The sequence below is a fragment of the Rhea pennata genome, chromosome 24 (genome assembly GCF_028389875.1).
Source record: "Rhea pennata isolate bPtePen1 chromosome 24, bPtePen1.pri, whole genome shotgun sequence".
Classification (NCBI taxonomy): Eukaryota; Metazoa; Chordata; class Aves; order Rheiformes; family Rheidae; genus Rhea; species Rhea pennata.
Window position 1 is genome coordinate 1736810 of NC_084686.1, and position 7604 is coordinate 1744413.

Genomic DNA, 7604 nt, shown 5'->3' on the forward strand with positions numbered 1-7604 from the left:
TAACAGTTGAGGTCTGCCCCTCAGGGGAAATCTGAGCACACATGTAGGAAAGAGCAAGAGTGGAAAATCAAGGGAGGATGGGGACAGGGAGGGCAGAAGCATGTTCCTGGTGTATGTAAGTACTCCATAAATACTCCTTTTTTTTCTGTGCTTTTATCACTTTTTTTTTTTTCTTGTACTGGTAAAAGTGCAAAACATTACTGGGTTAAAATACCTTTAAGGTTTGGAACTGTTCACTTTTAGATTAAAGGAAGGGGTGAACTCACTTCCACAGCTGGCAAAGCAAGACAAATAGAATTCATTAAAAATAGACTGTAGGTGTCAGAGCTACCACAGTCTCAACACAGAGCCTTTTATGATCTCCAGAGGTCCCTTCCATGCTCTTCTCTAACACTGGTGGTTCTGTGAGTCCAGCCTCCCTGCTCAGCAGGGTCACCTGGAGCATGGCACAGGGGGTTGTATCCATGTGGGCCCTTGACCATCTCTGGAGAAGGAGCCTCCACTGCCTCTCTGGGTAACCTGGTCTGGGGCTCGTCACTCTCCTGGGGAAGAAGAAATCCTTCCCCCCTGCAGTTGGGCAGAGCTTCCTGCGCCTTGAGCTCTGCCTGTTGCTTCTTGTCCCGTCATATGGGACTGCCGAAAAGAGGTTGTCCCTGTGCCCTGGATGCCCTCCCTTTGGGTACCCCTGCATGCTGGTGAGACCCCCCCCCCCCCCGCCGTGGTCTCCTGCCCTGGCTGACCAGGCGTGGCTCTCGTGGCCCTTCCTTGGCTGCGTGGCCCGGGGCCGGACACGGTGCGGCTTTGCTGGGGCCCAGCAGAGGGGCGGGATCCCCTCCTGCGACCTGCTGGTGGTGGTCCGCCCGGCGTGCTCCAGGGGACCAGCGGCCCTCTCAGCCGCCAGGGCTTGTTGCCGGCTCATGGTTGGCTTGCTGCGCACCAGTGCTCCCAGGTCCCGCTCTGCAGAGCTGCTCTCCAGCCTGTGCTGGTGCCTGGCATTATTCCTCCCCAGGTGGGGGACAGTGCAGCTGCCCTTGTTGAGCCTTGGGAGGTTTCTCTCTGCCAATGCTGCCGAGCTGGTGGGTGAGCTGGGCAAAGGTGTGCAGGTGGCACTCCTTCATCAGGGACCTGGATGTGGGGGTCAGGTTGAGCAGGATGGGACCCAGTACTGAGCCCTGCAGGATGCTGCAAGCCATGGGCCTCCAACTGGACTCCGCATCACTGTGGTAGAGAATGCAGTTGCAGCAGTATCTGACACGACCTGAAAGGGCTCTTTCTAGAAAGCAGTCTGAGGTAGTCAACCTTCGACAGTGAAGGAGGAAAAGCAAGCCTGCTTTTCCTCCTTCTGTCTTTCTGATAAAAGACCTTTACTTTTAGTAGTACGCGATACTTTTGTGAAAGTAAAGAAAGTTGTTAAGGTCTTCTTTACTTTCACAAGTCTTCTTACAAGCATTTGAAGGTCTTTCTTTTTTAAAGAAGAAAGGCCATTATCAAGTGAGAGAGCTCAAAGAGGTATGCTACTTTCTTACTTACTAACCTTAAAGCAAAGCAGATAATTTTTTAGCAGTGATTTGAAGTACTTCTTCATAATTTTCTTACCTAGAAAAGGACAGAAAAAAGAAGTAACAGTAAGCAACCCAACATAGGGTCTTTTCACAGCTAATCAATTTTTAGCTTTTGCTTGTTTTTAGACTTCTTTTGAGAAAGTTACTTTCTTACTTTCTTTACAGCAACTTTCTTAAAAAATCACATGATTTGCTTTTTTTACAAGATCCTACTGCTAAGTAAGAAAGAAAGTTGCTTTCAAGTGAACAATTCTTAAGAAAAGTAAGTCCACTTCTGTCTTAACCTCCCTGCTATTCAATAACTTCATCAAAGGTCTTACTTGCTGAGAAGGAAATCTCACTTGTCTCAGAAGTTAGGAGGTAGCAGGAAAACTACTTCTGAGGTCTTGGGTCACTTGACTTTCTTAAGTCAAGAAAAAGGCAGCAAAGAAAGTAAGTAAGTTCTGAAGTTATGAAAAAATTCTTTTAAATTTATGAAAAGTTTTAAGTAACTTGCTTTCAAAGACAAGTGAGAGGAGTTGTTTTCACTAGGTTAGAAGTGCTTGCTACTTCCTTCTTTAGGATAAGTACTTACTTCAACCTAGGTCACATTGCTTTTTTGTCAAAAGCAACTGAGGGAATCCTGTCCTTATACATGCTATCGCTTTCACTTCACTTTCAATGGAAGGAGTCTTCTTTCAGCTCTGCCAACAGCAAACTTGCAAATGCTTATACTTTCTTGAAAGTAGGAAAGCACACACACACCTCCCTCACACATATACTATAAGAGAGACTCCCCAGCTGCCCAGTGCTGTTTTGCTTGTGGCTGCTTACTTTCTTAAATAGTCTGCCCCCCCTTATGTGTGGGATGCACCAGGAGATTACAACACAGTGTGTGAGTTCCTAGGGGGTTCATCTGAAGCTCACTGGTGGTCATGGAGAGGAAGGCCGTGGTCATCTTCTGTCTCTTTATTTTGGTTTGTCTCCTTGTGAGTGATCACAGGGCTTTGCTTATCTGTTGTGTTGACTCCCTTTTTGGGGATGCTGTTCTGTGAGAAAGTTAGCAAGCTGCTCACAGTCCTGTAAGATAAAGAGCTGAAGGTAAAAGGACAATGAAAAGATAAGCAGGCACCTAAGAAGAGGTTTTGAAGTAAGCAACTAGGGCCTCAACACTAGTTCCACAAGGGGTCATACAAGGTATTGCAATCCCTGAGAAGCACGTGCTTCTCAGGGTAAAACCCCTAATTTAAAAGTAAGTACTTGTATCATAAGGTTGAGACATTAGAAGGAGGAGTTGAGACATTAAACAGTGAACCTGTCGGTACTTGAAGTAAGGTTGAGTTGAGTTTCTTTCTCTTTAGGTGTGTGGGTAATTATTTGTCAGACACCTATTGTAATTACATGTTTGCTAACTTCCTTTGGATTTCCCAAGGTCTACTTACTGAGACAGTTATGTAAGTACTTGCTTTGCTTTTACTTACACGCTTTTGTGCTTACAACAACCAGGGTTGAGACATCAGAGTCTTGCTTTCAGTACTGAAAGTTACTTAACATCAGTCCTGCAAGGTTTTTTAAGTAAAAGACCTTTTCTTGTACGTAAGTAAGAAAGCAAGTAACTTATTGCTTCCAAAGGAAGCAATGTTTTGGAAGAAAGAAGGAGGAAAAGGAGTTTGTAGGTAATTCATACAGAGAGTAAGTTGCTTAACACTTATAAGTTACTCTCTTGCTATAAGTATCACCTCCTTCTTTTAAGTACCTGCTTTAAGTTTAGGATCTCCCAAGGTCTTTCAAAATAATTACATAGAGCAACTTCCTTTTTTAAAAGCAAGCAGTTTTCCCCCCATTTACTCAGTGAGAAAGCAGTCACTTTGGGGCTGCCCTCCTGTATGCAGGATGCATCCTATCAGTGAGGCACTGAGGGGCAATAGGCCCGCTCTCACCCCCCACACCTGTGCTCATTACAGGCGGACCACAAGGGTCTCCCCTCCCCAGCCCCCTCAGCACCTGGATGACAGCTGGCCCCACACATGTGAAGAAGTTGCAGCACACATATCAAAGGAAGGAAGGAAGGACTAGCCTTTGGAAGGGACAGCCAGCTATCATCTGGTCTATTAAAAGCACTAGGCAGCCCATGGACTAAGCAAGTACTTAGCATTCAGCCATTTGGTGTAAAGGTCTAGGTAAGTATAAGTGGTCACTTACATACAGTATTTGCACTTGCTTTGTAAGTACTACTCTTAACCTCTGTGACCTACTTCCTTCCAGGTGCTACTCTTACACAGAGATAAGCAGTAAGTGGTCACTTACTTACACTAGGCTATAGGAGAAGGGTCTGCCTAGTCTTACAGGAGAATGTTCCTGTAGGTGATGAACACACCTCTGTGTATACAGAGCATTGCTCACTGGAGCTGCAAACAAAGTCAGGATATAATCTACAAATTATGCATTTTCAAATTCTGCTCAATTCCTTCCAAGGGATTTCTCCTGTACTCCTCTTGCTCCTCAGGTGCTTTGAAAGTTTCCCTATATGGTGTCTAAAAGGAAGGGTGAATGAATGTATATCAGTGCTTAAAATCAGTTTAGCACCTGCCTAGCTATCTGGAAAATGGGAAGGGATCACATGAAATATAAGCAACAAAGTACAGTTTACACCCTCGCACACCTCTTAGCCAAACCTGCTTAAGAAAGCGGTGAAAGTAGGAAAGCCAAAAAAATGGTCAAAGGGTTTTAATGAAATTTTCCTTTAAACAGCAAAAATTGGGTAGCATTACCTTGTGAAACTTACAACTAATAAGCGGTAGGTAACACTGTCTGAGAAACTTTTACAAGCAACAGCTCTCCCACAGCGTTATTATTTTTGGCCGTGGGGCTTAAACAGCACTCAGGCACAGGTCAGGAATACTGAAGCTTCCTTTAAAGTAGCAGTCAGCATTTTTTTACAAGCACTCCCCCTCCTCTTTCCAGCACTTATTAGCACCCAGCACACACAGGGTTGATGGAGCTAATGCTTGACCATACATGCTGCTCTCCTGCTTTCTATCTTCCTTATTAAGCACTTCTTCCTCAATTTGACCCTTTAATGAGCAGGTCGCATTACTTACTTACTGCACAGACTGGGTTCTGTCAGTGCTACATCCCCGTGTCATGTGAGGCCTCTGTCGGGGGTACAGATGCAATTGTAAGTGACAAACAGTCCAGGCATACTTCATGAACGTCTGCTCCTGGAGGTATCATCTCCTTCCTTTGCTTCTAGTAGATCTTAGTTCTGCTCAGGGAAAAACAAGAGGAGAATAAATAAATAATATCTTGTGGGGTGGGAGGTTGTTCTAGTGTGAGACACTTAGTACTCTAAATGAATAAATAAAGGAATAAGGGCAAATCCCACCCCCAAGGGCAAGTGTAGGGCCATAACAGTCCAGACTTTCTCACTGTTTCTTACAAATATACCAAGCCTCAAATGCAATGAAGGAGCTCAGAGCTGCAGCTGCCCGACAGCCACATGCTACTTTAGGTCACAGGAGTGTCTCTTACATCTGCAAATAGAGTGAAACCAACAAGCTGCTTCAAATCCCTGCTGGCTACTACCTGTTCTTTTTTTTTTTCCTGCCCAAAGCTGTGCTCTGATTTATATTAAAAAAAAAAAAAATGATGGACCACCAGAAGCGGGAGCCTTAATCCCAGAGCCAGGTACTGAAAGGCAGTCGCAAGGCCCTGCTGAGGAACTGCGGGTCTGCATCACCCCAGCTCTCTTCTGCTCCTTGTCTCTCCCTAGTCCTGCAGAAGTTGCACAGACCTGACTCACTAAAATGACTCTGCTTTTCTGCCAGTACCTACACCAAGAAGGGGTGCTGATGCACCAGGGCACACTTCGCTGTGCTTTGCAGCCTTCTGCAGGCCACACACACCTTCACCCACCTGCTCCAGATTACCTCAGCGCCGTGATAAATCCAGGGCAGCAGCTGGGCCAGATCGGTCTGACCCCCTGGGCAGTTGGTCTCCCCGCAGCCCTGGCCCCAGCTCGCAATGCCTACTAAGCACCACGCAGATCCATCCCGGCAAACGAGGGGGCCCCCGCTGTCGCCCTGCAAGGCAGAGCAAGGCCTGGCACTGCTCCAGCAGCAGCTCGGCTCCATTCCAGTTGGCTTTCCTGCCTGTGAAACCACAACATAGCCATGCACTGCTTTCGCCATCCTTCCCAAAAGGAGCTGTGCACTGCAAAGCTGCTAGTGCTCATGCTTCCTCCCCTCTCAAGGATGCTGAGGATACATTTTGCCGCCCAACTGTTTACAGCACATAGCTAGGTATGGACCCCCAAACTTCTTGCTAGCTCAGTTCACAGAGCCTCACCTCCTAATTCCCCTTACTACTCTGCTACACATGCCTCAGGCCCACAGCCCCTTGCTCTCCCTGCAGGAGCTCCCAGCTCAGGCCCCCCACGGTGCCCCTCACGCCGGCACGGCAGGCCTGCACCCTGCCCCGGCACGGCCCGTGCCCGCTGCGCACACCCAGCCATCCCCGGCCCTGGCGGCCGTTACCTGGCAGGCACCAATCTGCCCATGCGGGTAGCCAGCACACAGCATCCTGGCAGTGAGCTCGCCCACAGACATGCACCAGCTGCCGCACCTCCTGGAGCCGATCAATCAGGGGGACAAGCGCCTCTTTCAGCATCTCGGCAACCTGCACCGGGGAGGCAGGAAAAGCAGAGGCGCTTTGCACAGCGGGAGCGAGTTCTCCCACACGCAGCCCGGCCCTCACACCCACGCACCCTACGGGGGAGGCAGACACAGGGGCCGCAGCAGGAGCTCACCGTGGCCAGGCCAGGCGTCACCCCAGCCAGAGACCCAGCACTGGGCACCAGGGAGCAGGTCCCAGCAGGCAGGCGACAGGCACACAGGCCTCCTGCACACAGCTCCAGTCTCCCCACACACACCAGCAGCACACACACGCTCTGCACAGAGCCACCAGCACTGCACTGAAGGGCACCTCTGTCCAGGGCCAGCCCCCACGCCCCCCCACCCCAGCCCCACTCCCGCTCCCAGGAGCGCACCACGCCGGCTGGGAGCCCCTGGGGAACGCGCCCCTCCAGCCAAGGCAGCACCTGGCAGGCAGCCGCCTCTGCCCCCTGAGCTGGCAGGTGGAGGGTGGGCAGCAGAGCAGAGCCCCACGTGCAGGCAGAGCCCTGCAGCACCCCACACCTCCGGGGTGCCAGCGCTCCTGCAGACCAGCCCCGCTGCCGGCACGCCCAGCAGCCATGCACAGAGAGACCCGTGCGAGGCAGCCCCCCTCCACCACTCGCAGCATGCAGCACCCACCAGCACCCAGAGAAGGTGGGGCAGCAGATGGGAAGCCGGGAGCTGGCCCGAGAGCTGACTCCTGGCTGCTGAAAGGCACCTGGCTGACGGGAAAGGACACCTCAGCACTCCTCATTTTGCGGCAGCAGCCAGGGCTCCTGCTAAGAGCCCTCAAAACAGATACACAGCACAGCCTGCCTGCAGCCCCCCCGCTTCAACCCCCACAGCCTGCCGGCTGCAAGCCAAGACACCACTCCTGGCTGGGAGCCCCCTGCGCAGGGCTGCTGCTCCTCAGCTGCCTGCACCGCCCTGCCCCCCAGTAGACCCCACACCCCAGGACCGTCCCACCGCTCCCTGCCTCCAGCCCCTGCTCACCTCTTGTAGCAGCCAGTGCTGGCGTCGTCTCCCATCCGCTGGCAACTGCAGGTAGTGCTGGAGGATAGGAAGCACCAGCAGAGACGCCAGGTGAGCACTCAGGAGTGCAGAAATGGAGCCAAGACACTGCAAAGCACCTGGATCGGCTCCAGCTGCTCCCTATGAGCTCTGCACCCTCTGGCCACAGCACAGCTTAGCAGGCATGCAAGGCCGCAGGCTCCACGGCAAACACGCAGACTCTCCCCGCAAGGAACAGCCCAGGCAGGACGCAGAGGGTGCCCGCTTCTGCGGGGCAAGGCACAGGGTGCCGCAGGCCAGCTGCAGAAACCACCGGGCTGCCGACGCACAAAGCAAGGCACGGGCACAGCAGCACGTCGGCGCTGCTGCGCTGCTCCAC

At 51.2% G+C, this 7604-nt stretch overlaps 1 long non-coding RNA gene across 1 annotated transcript; it reads right to left on the minus strand.

The window, feature by feature from the left end:
- Window positions 1-4468: 4468 nt before the first annotated feature.
- Window positions 4469-6921, minus strand: LOC134150655 (uncharacterized). The gene is made up of 4 exons (XR_009960703.1): window positions 6854-6921; window positions 6077-6218; window positions 5471-5692; window positions 4469-4806 (listed from the first exon to the last, which is right to left on the minus strand). It is a non-coding gene; the product is annotated as an uncharacterized LOC134150655 (long non-coding RNA).
- Window positions 6922-7604: the final 683 nt, after the last annotated feature.